Raw genomic sequence first — 15,000 nt, 5'->3', positions numbered from 1 at the left:
TTCCATCGCAGAAACGAAGGCGAAATCAAGCAAACTCGATATTCGGAGGAGCTTGCGCAACTTTTCAAAAATGACCGCAGATTTTCTGCAGATTTGGTCAAGGCGCGGCATACGAAGCCATCGCGACGCACGTTAAGCCGAAGCCCTCTTCGATTCACGTGCGTCGAACGCGAGTACATCGGTTCTCGTTTACCAACAAACATCACCGCGAAAGACCGTGGAAAACAATTCCGTGGGATCGCAATTTCGCCGATTCCAGTAGTTTTCCGAGAAGAAGAAGAAAGAAAGAAAAAAAAAAGCACCAAAACCTCTGCGACCTGCATCGCAAAATCAAGCATTCACAAAAAGTAATGGCCCCGTTATTAATTCATCTCTCTTCAAGGATATTACTCATTAACTACTATACATTCATCAGCTGTGAATCTAATATGAAAAGTATATAGTTCTGAGAGTGAGGAATGTACGTCTGAACTTGCCGACAGGTCCTAGCAGTGCAATAAGCGATCAGAAGTAATAGGGAAAAGGATTATATGTAGTTGGTACACCAAAGTTAAAACTGGAGAGTATACCGAATACGTTTATTCATTCAGCAGACGCTTTTATCCAAAGCGACGTACAAATAAGAAAATACAAGCAAAGCGCTATATCAAGCGGAGGACAATACAAGTAGTACTACCGTACAAGATCTTTTAAATCGAGTTGTAGAAAAGCAAAGCGCACAGAGTAGAGGTGTAAGAGCCAGAGTAAGGGTTTTTTTTTTTTAAGGATAATGTGTGGTCGGTGTTTTAGGGGTTGGTTATGTGTTCACGGAAGGGGTGGGTCTTTAGCCGTTTTTTGAAGATAGTGACAGATTGAGGTTGGAAGTTCATTCCACCACTGAGGGATAGAGTTAATGTGAAGGTTCCTGAAAGCGACCTTGAGCCACACTGAGTAGGCGCTACTAAGCGCCGTCCGTTAATTGATCTTAATGTTTCAGTTTAGCGAAAGTGAATTGCTACTAAATACAGAAAAACAAGTAGACAGTTGTTTTTTTTTTCCCCTTTTAGAAAAAGGATAAATCTTTAAAAATAAATAAATAAATAAATAAAACTTAAAAGTTAAACCTTAACGATTACGTACCTCTTTGGAAACATTCTATCTAATAGAATAGATATTACGTCGTCATTTTAACTTACTACATTTCAATTCCCCACGAATGTTTTAGTGACCTCGTTAACACTCCTGTCTCCTGGGAGACTTTTTACAGGCGCTGTGTTCGTCACCCTCGCCGCTGGATGAAGCGTTTCACAGGATGCACATCAATGGAAACACAGAACTGTTTACTTTAGAAAGTGGTGGGAAGCAGCGTGTTTCCATGAAGCTTATTCCATACCTAGTGCAAACTTGAGAAGTTATTTCCACCACACAATCTGTAGCGGAACCTACCTTGGAAAAAAATGCAGCCTTTTCAATCAGAGCCGGAAGACGGGGGTCTGAAGTACACGGCGACGACAGGTTCCCTGCCAAAAAAAAAAAAAAAAAAAAAAAAAAAAAACAAACAGACACACAGGATGACCTTTATAAAAGTGCTCCAGTGTCGTAAATACTTGTAAATTTTCCCTTACTGTCAGATGCATTAAAAAAAAAAAAAAAAAAAAAAAAAAAAGAAAAAAGTCTGAGTGATGGGACCGACAGATGCTGCTCGTCCCGTCTGAGTGAAGTCAGACGATCCCAGTTTAAAACTCTGACAGCAATCAATACTGAAGCCTTTATTAACATTTAAATTCTACTTCCTTCATATTAATCTTACAGTTAAAACATGCAACAAAACCGCTACACAAATAGAGCATTATTTACTTCATTTTAAAGTGCATTAAATACATTCATCAAACTGGGATTTCCCAGTTTTTCCCTGGGATTTTCACACACTGAACTCTACAGTTTACAGCGAATGGTGTGAGAAAACAAAATATCCAGTGAGCGGCAGTTCCGCGGTGGAAACGTCTTTGACGAGATCGATTCTCTTTTCTCCCCCCCCCCCCCCTCCCCCTCCCCCCCTTGCTGATGAGAGACTAAAACCCTATGTGGTCTTCTGCTCTTGCGGCCCATAACGCCTCGGGTTTCGGCATGTTGTACATTTGTAAAGAGCGGTTATTAGAGTTTCCATAGTTGTCCTGTCAGCTCAAGCCAGTCTCTCCATTCTCCTCTGACCTCCCTCATCCACAAGGCATTTCCACCCACAGAACTGCTACTCACCGGAGGTTTTTTGTTTTTCCCACCATTCTGTTTAGACTCTAAAGACTCTTTAGTACTCTTAACCGGTATCTGCATGATTTCTTTTGCATTACACTCCTGCCACATGTTTGGTAGCCTGATGTGGATGGATAAATCACACGCTACATGTGTTCCTAATAAAGTGTCTGGTGCGTTGGTATATAAGTAGATGTAGTAAAATGTTCAACGCAGTATACAAAGTTTCCAGAGAAATGCTCCATAGTTGTCTGCAAAAAAAAAAAAAAAAAAACACCATACATAAAAAACACGATCATGTGACCAGACACTTCAACAGCAAACACCGCATCAATGATCTTCATTTGCACCGTTATGGGAGCAATGAAGTGAGGATGCTTAGAAAAAAAAATGAGCCTCAGAAGCACAGCCGACGAAGGACTTTCGTCTGAAATGTCCTGCTTCTCTGCAGACTTTCGGGGACTTCTACTACACCACTGGAAAATAAATTAATTATCGCTCTGCAAATACACTTTAAGGAATGTGGTGGTGCTTTCTGTAAGAACAATGCTACACCTTTTTAATCAGAGAGAAACCACGTCCATGCAGAGAAAAAATTTTTAGGTTTTATTTATGATGGTTTAAATGACAAATTGGGTGGTCCTCAACTATAAACAAACAAATAACCTCAGGTGACAACATCAACAACAACAGATTTCAATTAGAGATGCGCCGATACTAAATTTCTCAGCCGATACCGATAACCGATCACTCGGAGTGATATTGGCCGATACCGATACGAGGGGGGGGAACTCCCGTTTCACTGCTGCTACTTCCGGTGTAGAAATTTCGCAGTGCAGAGATTACAGATTTTACAAACTGCAGTTGTGTCATCATTCCATACAAGACAGCTTTACAAAATCGAGGTGTTTTCCCGCCCTCTTTCGATTGACGGGACATGATCAGCCCCGATCGACGGACGTCTTTAAACTATCGGCCGATACATCGGTGCGTCTCTAATTTCAATGTCATTTTTCCCTCCCCAAGAAGTAAACCATCATTCTGAATCTAGGTGGGGGAAAAACAAGTGTACCCTTCCTACTTCTACAATCATCGAGACAGTAATTAGCAGCCAGGTGTTACTAATTAAGTGCAACGGATTAGCTAGTCATCAAGAAATGTGACTACTTCTATAAAGAACTTTTGGCAGTTTGGTGTTCCGGAGCGCTCGGATGCGTCTTCTACATCAAGAAGAAAGGACATCAGCAATGACCTCAGAGAAGCGACTGTTGTAGGTCATCGATCATGGGAAGGGTTATAACGCCATCTGGAATTAGGCTGGAAGTTCAAGAGAGCATAATTGTTCGTGCTTCCCCTGGATGGGAAGGATGACATTATTTCTCTTTCCAACATTCCTCAGAACGACACTATCCGATTTTAGGCGTTCGTGAGCACGTACATATCAGTCCCGCCACGGTTTTGCATTTTTTTGGGGGAAAATCAACGAAACTCCGTAATATTCCCAAGAGCTTGCAACTTTTTTTTTAAATTATGGCAGATTTGGGCCAAGGCACACAATGTGACATCACCGCAACGTGTCATGTGACCCCCTTTAATTCACGCACGTCGAACGCGAGTCTCATTTACCAACAAACATCACTGCAAAAGACAGCTCGAAACAATTGAGCAACTGCATAATGGCAGATGTGAATGAACTATTCCATTCTTTAAGTACAATTTGTGTGGTTAGGACACTCCCATCTGAAAATAAAATCCAAATGTCACTGTGGTTCCAGCTGTGTTGTTAATTGAGTAACTCCTTTTTTTCCTTTTTTCTTTTTACACAGAGGAACTGAAGACACCAAATACTCATTTGCAGTGGCAATGTATGAGCGACACCTCCATAAAATGTCAAACAAAATTAACAAAAGAATTTCCAACCTCAAAACAAGTAGTACTGAGTAAAGTGAATACACACGCAGCCGTATACTCTGCATTTACATTGGAGCCTATGGGATCCTGCTGCAAGCAGAACTCATGCTCGCTGTTACTACATCAGCCATATTAATCAACCAAAGCTGTAATTATGCCACCTCTAACATGTAATCTGATTGCTGGATGCTGGATGAAATTAGCCCGCCAGCGTGTTCGTTTAGAAAAGGTGGGGCAAGGATCCAGTCTAAAATAAACACGATTCTCGTGAGTAATAGTCGTGAGCTGTGACGGCGTCGCATGATTCTGCAAGGTCAGCAAAAAGCGCTCGTCTGGCAGCGATATGCGTGAGCGAGCGCTTGGATTGTGGAGAGGTTAAAAAGGTGATGAAGACAGAACTGTCTCTTGTTGATACACAGAGGAGAGAACAGTAAAGCTCATAACAACCGTGTGTGGGATGAACGCGCCGAATCCTCCATAAAAGGTCTCATCGGGGCAAAAACACAGTATAGATTCTGTGCATGCTATACGTCCTAGTATATAATCAGCTATAGCAATTGGAAAACTATATTAATAGTATCTGGGCTGAGAAGTGATGTGTAGAACCTTAAGGGGCTGTAATGCAAAATATGGCTGAGTTGTTTTGGAATTTTTTCCCCCCATATTGGAGATTTCACCAGCCAATTCCCACCCACCAGTCAGCACTCTCCAATCGTAGCATAGCGACCAACTGAGGAGGGTAAAGAGTGCACGTGCTTCCTCCAAGACACCAAGACACATGAAGATAGCCGACCGCCAGCAGCACGACACACTCGGAGGAAAGTACTATTTGCTCTTTGGCTCACATGTGAGCTCAGAGATGCCCACGGTTAGCCAGGGTCACCGTTATTGACAGGAGAGACCATATACCATCCCACCACACACCCACCCAGAAAGCATGGCCAATTTTGCTCCCCTAGCTCCTGGTCACAGATGGCTGCATCATAGTCGGGATTCAAACGTGTGATCTCCTAGTGATGGGGCTAACGCTTATTCGGCTAACACTTTTCTGTTGTGCACAGAAAACAGTTTGATGCACACGAAGAGATACAGCTGTGGAGAAAAGATCGATAGTGGCGAGGCGGGGCCAGCGTTCATTTGATTTTTACGTTTTCATGCAGAAGGGAAGATAAGAATTCCCAGCCTGTCTGTCCAGGGCAGGGACAGGACAACATGTCACCACGCCATATCTTCTATTACTCCTTAGACATGGAAATAGTGAACCACCAGAGCTTCTTCTACATAAAGTGTCACAACTTCATTTATTTTTTTGGGCTGTATTCAGAATTGATTAAGAGTTGAATCAGAGTTGGTTTTAATTTCATTCAATTTTTATAGTACCATGAAAATTTCATAGTGTTGCAACAGTACATAAGTATGTGATTTGAGACACAGCACTAGTTTTTTTTTTTTTTTTTTAAGTATACGTACATGGACAGGGAAATGTCCAGGTATGTCGCTGAACTATGCTTGTGTGGCATGTCGGGGTAGTAAAAAGACTAAAATAACATGTCCTATATTAATTTAAGTGTCGCTTGTCTGAGTGTGACTCCCGACATTTCAAAATATTAGCACGCGAAATCCCCCTTCCACATTTCATTCATCTTTTATGAAACAAAACACCGAGGAGTTTCTCTCGCGAGCCCATTTGTAAAATCCCGTGGAATCGGACCCCTAGTTTGGGAACGCCTTCTCTAGAGGAATACACTAGCTGCATTTAGAAGCACTAACGCGTTTAGAGCAGTAAATGGGTGTGCTAATAAAGGAGGACTTCGTAAAGCGATCCTGTCCCGTTCGGCAGCGCTCGATTCTCTCCAACTGCCTGATGAACAAACAAATCCAGCGCTGCATCTGTCGGCAGGCCCCAAAAACACAAGAAGGTCCAACATTCCTTTCCTGCATCACTATTTAACCTCTGACTAAACTCATTAGACCATACCGCTGCATTTTCAAAGCGCTTCAGCTTGACTGCAAAGACAAATTAGACTAACTCAGGAGCAAAATTATCCCAATCATGCTTTCAAATTCTTGCTCGGAACACTGAAGGGGATTTGGGTTGTATCCATTCACCACAGGAAACTCTAGCACACTGTGTGTGTGTGTGTGAGAAAATGGACACTTCAGAAAGTGATCGCGTTAATTGAAAACATCTGCATTAAATAGCTTTGATAAGGGAACCTTGTGCAGAGTTTCTCTGGTAGGCCTCGGAAAAACAGAGCGCTTCAGTATTTCTGTCTCAGCGCACAGATGACACAATTGTTTTTACAGTCGCCGGCTACGCAGACCTTTTTTTTTCTCCAAAACACACAAGGCTCTGACATGAAAGGCACTGCATTTGTTGGCCTCTGGGTTTCCGAAAGATTTCGTACAAGTTGACCAAAAATAGAAATACAGCAAATGAATAGGGAAGAAAAAAAAAATTTAAAAAATTTTTTTAAAAAAAACACCACACACAACCACACGCTTGCTTTTCAAAAGGCAAGCATCCAAAGCCTCACTAGATATGTACTGGGTTTTAATCTGGCCTGAGCCTTACGCCTAAATAACACACATCTACATAATTGGAGGTATTGACTAGCCTGCAGAGGCCAGGGCTTAGATGAGCAGTGCCAGAGAAAGCGCTCTGTCTCAGCACTGACCCAAACCTCCAGGGCTTCAGTCACGCTTGGCATTATGGGAAGAGACAGGCAGGCTGCTGCACTCAGAGTCACTACTTTCTCTGAAGACCACACGCAAGCCAGTTCAATAGAGTCTTTATTTCTATATCCTTCCACTGGCTCTGCTTGCATGCAAAGATTTTTGTCAAGCTGAATGAATTGATTCTAAAATAGTCTGTCTAGTTGTACCTTAGTCATCATCAGTAATCATGTGATGCTTAATTTGACACCAACAGTATAGTCTCACAAATACAGTATTTTGGTAGGAGGCACGAGATAGAGCTTCGGTTCCCAGTGGAGTATACATGTTCTGACTGTGCTTTGGGGGTTTCCTACAGGGACTCCGTCTTCCTCCCCTAGTCCGAAAACATGCAGCCTGATTGGCATCTCTAAATTGTCTGTGGTGTGTGAGTGTGTGTGACTGCAATGGGTTGGCATCTTGTCCAGGGTGTACCACGCACTGTGCTCCGAGTTCCCTGGGATAGGCTTTCCTGCGACCCTGTGCAGGATAAGCGGTACAGAAAATGGATGGATAGACAAATCTAGTATCATATAGTCAAGTATTGTATCGCAATGCCCGATACCAAAACGATACTAAAACAGAAGAAGAGAAACCCTCAAACTTTCTGAACTCATAATGACTCGTACAATCATATTGAGTTTATAACAGACAGACAGACAGAAAAAAAAAAAAAAAAAAAAAAAAAAAAGTTGTTTTTTTTTTTTTTTTTTTTTGGGGGGGGGGGGGGGTACACACCACAAAGATTATTCATTCACAAGTGGAAATATCTTTCTTTTTCATTAATGTTTCATTATGAGAGGAGATTATTATTAGAAAACAAATATAGTACCCTCCACTAATATTGGCAAAGAAAGCTGTGAAAAATTGTCTTAAAAAATATATATATATATAAAAATCACAAAAATACTCTGTTCTCGTCGATAAACAATTGCAAAACACAACCCAGGTTCATCCAAAAAAACGTTTTTAAATATGGGTGTGCGAAAATGATTGACACTCCTATGAATTCATATGAGAAAAATATATCTGAAGTATATTCCCATTAATATTTTACATCTTTTAGCACACCTGGGAGACTAGGAACAGGAAATTGTTCAACCATGACAGGGCTATAAACACATAGGCCAAATTCCATTAGTCATTCATAACGACGGGTAAGACCAAGGAATATAGCTGTGATGTGCAGCAAAAGGTTGTTGAGCTTCACAAAATGAGAAGTGGCTATAAGAAAATAGCACAAGCATTGAAAATGCCCATTTCCACCATCAGGGCAATAATTAAAAATGTGCCAATATTATTAAAAGGGCTAGAAGGATACTTCTAGACATTTAAAATAAATAAATAAATAAATAAATAAATAAATAAATAAATAAATAAATAAATAGTGATATCTTTTAAAAAAAAAAAAAAAAAGATTTTTTAATAATGAAAAAAAGAGTTTCAATGCCTACAAAATCCTACAAAAATTAGACATATTAAAAATATACCAGATAAAATCAACAACAACAACAACAACAACAACAAAAACAGAAAAGATACAAAAAGAAATAAGTAGACATTTCTGTCATGGCCATCTAAAGGGTGAACAGTTTCCTGGGGAAGATTAATCACATAACAGAAAAGAGAACACATCAACTTAGTGTATGAACTCATACCATTTTGGACTTTTCACATCACATCCAATCTCTTCACAAACACTACAATTTTTAACAAAAGGAACTACGGTGAAATCTAATTCTAAGCAAAATCCGACCGTGACTAAGCCTTTGTTTTTAGATTTAATCTGAATTCTGATGAATTCCACTGAATTTTCCACTAAGGCCTCAAAGTCACTGTTGTAAAGAAGAGGAAGGCACTGTGTGTTCACATCTCAAAAACTTTAACAGGACTGTTAAAAAGGGCTTGGACTCACTTATCTGTTGCTCGTAAAGGATTCAGAGACCATATGTGTTGGAAAATGACTCGATCTTAGGCAAGGGGAATAAAGTTCTCTCTCTCTCTCTCCTCTATGAAACGTTAGATCGATAGTGTTCCGTAATAGCACACGTTCTGATATATACACACACGGTACAGACCTATCACGGTCCCACAACCTGCGCAAAATATCACTACAGCAAAAGAAGTAGTATTATGTGTAACGTAGGGCGCCTTGGGGGAAATGTTTATACGTGCTTAAATAAAGTACCTGCTGAAGTTAGGAATCTGAAGTACGACCAGTGAACTTGAAACTGTCTGTATTCGAAGAACTTGGAATAATAAGGAGCCGGGGGGGGGGGGGGAGGGGGGGGGGACTCCTCCGCTAATCACCAGCTGTTCAGACCATGATTAATCCATAATCTTTGGGGGATATGATGCCCAACTGTGACTAATTTAAGAATTTACAAGTCACTATGAAGAAGCTGGGAGCCTGAGAGCTGTTATCAGCTTGTTCAGGAAAAAAAAACGAGAAAAATTGCCTCGGACAAACTGAATTTTGTTTAAAACAAAAACTCAGGTTGGATTTTTGACCATGGCGCAATTATAAAAGAATTCTTCACACACACCACATTTTTTTTTTTTTTTTTTAATTTCTATAACCTACGTTATAGACTGCTTGATGTTTTTAGATGTTTTAAGAACTTCAGTTAATGTTCACATCAAACGACAGAAAGGTGGTTTGAATAGAACTTAACAACCAGACTGACTGGTTTGAGTATTTCAGAACTTTTCCTCATCTGCTGGGACTTTTCACATACAACAGTCTAGAGCTGAACAAAAATGAGTGTCAAAAATCAAACAAACAAAAAAAAAACAACAAAAAAAAAAATCCAGTGGGCTTCAGTTCTGAGAGCGGAAATGCTTTGTTGAGGAGAGGCCGGAGAGCGTGCGTGATCAGGTGTACAGATGTTCCTAGTAAAGTAGTTTGTGAGTGTATAGCTTTAATAAAAGGCTGTCAGATGAATTTTACTTGAATATTTACATGGTTTTCAAAAAAACAAAAACAAAACAAAAAAAAAACAGGAATCCACATTTGAATGCTCACATGCTTTACTTGTCCAATTAACAAAAATAAGTATGCTCACATGGTGCCTAAACTTTTTGCCTAAACGCCCCCTTTTTTGCTAGATATAGAACAAATGTCCATCAACTACGGTACACGTCCCTTTCACACACATCTACATTTATATAAAAACAAAATGTATGTACTAAAAGTCTTCCACGTAATCCCAGCAGGCACATATCTCGGTCACACTCTTCCATAGCTGAATCTCAAATGGTGGTCTACTGAACAAATAATGCATTATATATGTTCTGCAGGTTTCTGCAACCATGTCATAAGTTATACCCTATATAGAGAGTGTAGTAAACAGGAAGCCGATTGGGATTCGAGCCTAACGTGTGAGACGTTCTGCTATTTTATATTTACATGGATGTCCTAGGTAGGGATGTCACGAGAACCGATACTTCGGTACCAACATTCGTAAAACGTGACGGTACTTGTTTTTCTGCACTTGCGGTGGGACTGGTTCTAATGGACGTACCGGGGTTGCGATTCTTCCGGACCTGATGGGGGCAGCAAATATGCGCGAGTGTTTTAGTCGGTCCACAAGTGGTGAAGAAGAAGAAGAAGAAGAAGAAGAAGAAGAAGAAGAAGAAGAAGAACACCTACAAGCACATGGGAAAAACTACAGAAGGTTAGCTTAGCTTTAAGTTTAGCTCCGCCCCGACTCGTTGAGAGGAAAAGAGAGGAGAGCTAGTATCGCTTCCCGGTGTGCAACCGATGCTATCGTTCATTTCAAACAAAGCGAGGAAACGCCTGGAATTTGGCGAAGCACCTGAAAGACGGTCCTATATTATAGTATGTTTGTTTGAGGCAGCCGGCATTGTTGCCGTGAAACCAGCTAACGTTATGCTCCATGTAAGGCTTGCGGTAGCCTATTATTTGTTAGCGACGCTAACACAATGCAAGGTTATAAACTACCTCCTAATGGGCCACCATGCATCGCCATTCAGCCCGTGTCCTGTCAGCTGAATGTAGCCTAATGTCACTAATAATTATTCACATGTTCATGCTTTTAATAAATCTTTCTGGCCTGCCAGCATATCAGTGAATTTAAACTAATGCTTGCATTCAGAGTTCGTTCTCTCTCGCGCCCTCTCTCTCTCTGGTGGTATCGGTACCGACGACTAGATTTTTGACATCGTGACCTCCCTAGTCCTAGGAAATCTAGAACGTCGCTGAACACCAGGAAAATACGTTGATGATAATCATTGATGTTAAAATGACAACATTAAAGTTTATGACAAATGTATGAAAATTTGTCTTGGTGATTTGCTTTGAAGTGCTACAGCTTCATGCTTGTTGCCTGTACACGCTTGGTAATCATCAAATACAAGGAAATGGAATTTAAGTGCTGTTGTTTTGGAGAAATGACAGGCATGGTTTATTGTGCTTTGTACTGTTAACATTTGCCAACTGACTTATGACGTTTTACTCTGATGCGTCAAAGAATCAATTATTTGCCCCATCCATAACGAAAACAGCTCTTTATCCAAGTTCATGGACTTAGCTACAGTAATGAAGGTGAAGGAAAGGATGGCAAAAGCTTCTGCGGTGTCACACAGGACCTCAGCACCGTGACACTGACACCTCCTTAAGGCAATCGGCCTGTGATAATGACCATCTCTCCTCTACGAGCAGAAAAACGGTGAAGGAGAAAAAAAAAAGCGTTTCCATCAGAAGAGAAGCGGCAGAAGAGCTCATGGTGCTGATCAGGTGAAGGGAATGCAAAGAGACAGTCAGTACCATAACCCAGAATCTCCCTCTCACCTCTCCCTCTTTTCCCGGATCTGCAATTCCCTGCTGCTAAAGCCTCCATTTCGCGAGGTTTCTCAATCCTCAAAGAGAAGGCCTTCAAGAGACGGATCTAGGGATTTTGAGCTTTTTAAAAGCTTTCCACTTAAATATGGTGCCGTATCTAGATGCGCATGGACTCGACTAAAAAAAACACTGGCTCACAGAGCATCTTCTCCAACTGATAAAATAAAGGCGGTTGATGCCCTTAACAGGATTCTTGGTGCACGATGCATGACAAATTGTCCCTAAATCAACCCAGTGTTTTGGATTTCCACGGAAGACGATAAGATAAAAGGGAAACCGAAAACGCAGTATATTTAAAATCGCACTAAATGGAGCCAGGGTGTACTTTTACAGGATGGAGGAGGAGGAATCAGGCACCGATCTGCCTGCAAAAGTAGCCAAACTATAGATCATGAACCAGCTCGTCTGTGCACATACCGGAAAAACTATCCGTAATAAAACCCTTGACGTGTAATTTCATCTTCGCTGATGCAATCCATGTGGATACCTGGCACAGACGCTATGGCAATAACGTCTTTGTTAAATAAATTAAACACAGGCCTTTAATTCTTAAAGAACTAGTTCGCATTTCAATGAGAAATGAATGTGATTTTCCGGCGCTCGTATAAGCGTGCCGTCGCAATCCCATCTGCTGGAAGACAGGGTCATATCTTCTGTCCCTCAATGACATTAAGCACAATGCAAATGGCTTTCATTTCAAATCTTCACTGTACCACAATTCAATTCGGGACCTCGTTTTGTGTCTGTCACGGCAATCATGTCCTTGTCTTCCTATTTCCCCAAATGCAAATTTGCATGTACAAAGTTTGCATTCGGGTAATATCCGATCACATTAGCTACTTTCAACTGGCATGAGGGAGATGTGCTCGGTCTAATTTTAATAGTCAAATATCAGCAAGAGTTAATAATCACCAACCGAGTTAAGCATCTTAGTTAGGAGAGATGGGTGTATGTAATGTGTAATCCAGAATAATTTAATGTTTAATTTAACGTGGTGTAAAGCCAGAATAATTTGCGCTTGATAGCTGTAATATGCATGGCATGCTGTTATAAGAAAATAATCAAAGATGGTGTGGTGTGCAATAATGTATTAAAATTCGAGAGTGTTCATATAAACCTATCATTTCGATTATAGATGGCAGAGCTGCTGTTATAGAAAATGGATCAGTATGTTTTGACCAATCAGAGTCAAGGATTCAACAGCACTGTGGTGGAGAAACGATGCTTTAGTGAACGTCAGCTCAATCGTTCAGCCTTTTAACAGTGCATGTCTTGGCGTCTGTTTAAATTCACTAGCAACTGCCAAAGTTTAGGAGGGAAGATCACCAGATAAAAAAATAAAATAAAATAAAATAAAAAAAGTTATGTAATCACTATGGTAATGCATTTCTATCTGGATCATCTGTTTATTTGTCAGTACAGTATTTGTCAGTTTTATGTTCACTAATCCAGTGAACGAAACAAACGAAAGCTCCATGTGAGTGCAGCATTGCTAATGGTGTGAAACGGGTTTAATCTGCAAACCCGACGTACTTGATTTGTGTCTACTGCAGTTTAAGACATTCCATTAAATATTAGTGGAACATTAGTTCTCTTTTTTTTTTTTTGTCCTGCAAGCTTCATGTCTGTCCACAGACTTACACCCAGTAAAGAAAAAAAGAAAGGCCCGCTCCTGAGACCCCTCCCATCCCCATCCCCGAAAATACTGTCACATGCACCATGAATATTTTTCATGGACTTAATGTGTACACAAAATAAGCATAAATGATGAATTAGACATTACACACAATGATGCAAATAGGAGAAGTTACTTAACGTCCCTCTAACAAATCGTTCTCGTACATCTTTTTAAACAATAGCCCTGGGCAAGTCTGGCAGCATTCAAATCCAAATCGGTACAGGAACGCTCGTGTGAACACATCTCGGGCTCCACATGTAAACCTTATTTAAAACCTGTGGTCTGAATTAACGACGGCATCCACGAGCACAAATGGGAGAATATAAAAGAGCCTGAACTGTTCTGCATGAAGGAGTCCGACCCTGTTAAACATTACACCAGCAGAGCCAGTGCTTTAGCTCTCAATACAGCATACTGTTTCGTTATAAAACTATACAGCATGCCCGTATGTTTACAGTAAAAAAAAAAAAAAAAATATTACTTATGGTTTTTCTCTTATATATTCATTTTTGGTCAATTTGAATATCTCCCCCCCCAAACATGTTCACCTTCTAATAATTTCCAGAGCAAAACCAATGATTAAAGCAACAAGTGAATGTAATTGTAATTGATGACTACTTAAAAACAAGCTGCATCCAGAAAAAAAAAAAAAAACGAACAACATACAACCACTGAAGCATCCCCCTCCCCACCCACAACCAAAGTGGTAACTAACAGGCTGTATCTCTGTATGTGATTTTACTCACCGTCTCTGAAGGTTCAAAGTCACGGTCGCAGGCTTGTCCCAATATTCTGTTTGGTCCTACTGACAGATCCTCTACTCTCTGCAGTCTAAAACAAAGAGATAGCGTGCGCGCACACGAGAGAGAGAGAGAGAGAGAGAGAGAGAGAGAGAGAGAGAGAGAGAGTTTTAGTGTGTGGCCTCACTCTCTGTACCATATTACCAAACCGTCTCAAATAAACACACAGCAGAGCAGGGATATTCACACAAACATTTCAAATACGACTCATACAACAGTCATGGTTGGTTATTCTCATGCAGTCATTGTGGCTTGGAAAACATTTCTGCTCTCATTTAGATGATGAACAACCTGAGAATGGCAGCACAATGAGTCACCAGGCCGTGAATCTGCCCAGACTGGGAGCTCTGGTACTGGGCAACAGGTTGCTTTTTAAACATGCCACATGGGTAATGATCAGTAGCAAAGGAGACCGCTAATCCACCCAAGAATCCGGGTGGAGAGCATTAGCAAAAACATGTGGCTTTCCATCATCGCCTACAGTGAAAGCAACCGAGGAGACCTCTGCTCAAGCCAAGATCACGCTCCCTAAAGCCTAGTGCACACTATGCCATTTTAGCCCCAATTTTTAAGTCACAGACTAATCTGCACATCCCTCAAACGTGTAGTATGAAATGATGTTGAATTGCATCATTTTTCAACCCCCAGCTAAGTCTGATAAGTGATGGATATTTTCTTCTTCAGAATCAATGCACTGTATAGTCGGTGTTATGTATTTAACACGCTAATATATGTTGATCGATAAAGTAAATATTTCTATATACAGTATAAAGGTAAGAAGGGTTGCTGTGTTGACTGAGAAT

The 15,000-nt window shown here is 40.7% G+C and overlaps 1 protein-coding gene across 2 annotated transcripts in view; it reads right to left on the bottom strand.

The window, feature by feature from the left end:
- The window catches only part of adarb1b (adenosine deaminase RNA specific B1b), a 181,149-nt gene that overhangs the window by 105,900 nt on the left and 60,249 nt on the right, over positions 1-15,000 (bottom strand). The window contains exons 2-3 of one of the 2 annotated variants that reach the window (XM_053681094.1): positions 14,144-14,228; positions 1,426-1,499 (exon numbers count right to left, since the gene is read on the bottom strand). The gene's annotated coding sequence lies outside the window, so the exon portion shown is untranslated. The remainder of the gene's footprint in view (positions 1-1,425; positions 1,500-14,143; positions 14,229-15,000) is intronic. The other variant, XM_017470554.3, reaches the window with a different exon arrangement.

The sequence above is a fragment of the Ictalurus punctatus genome, chromosome 6, assembly GCF_001660625.3.
Source record: "Ictalurus punctatus breed USDA103 chromosome 6, Coco_2.0, whole genome shotgun sequence".
In the NCBI taxonomy this organism is placed as follows: Eukaryota; Metazoa; Chordata; class Actinopteri; order Siluriformes; family Ictaluridae; genus Ictalurus; species Ictalurus punctatus.
This window is presented reverse-complemented; position numbering and strand designations above follow the sequence as displayed.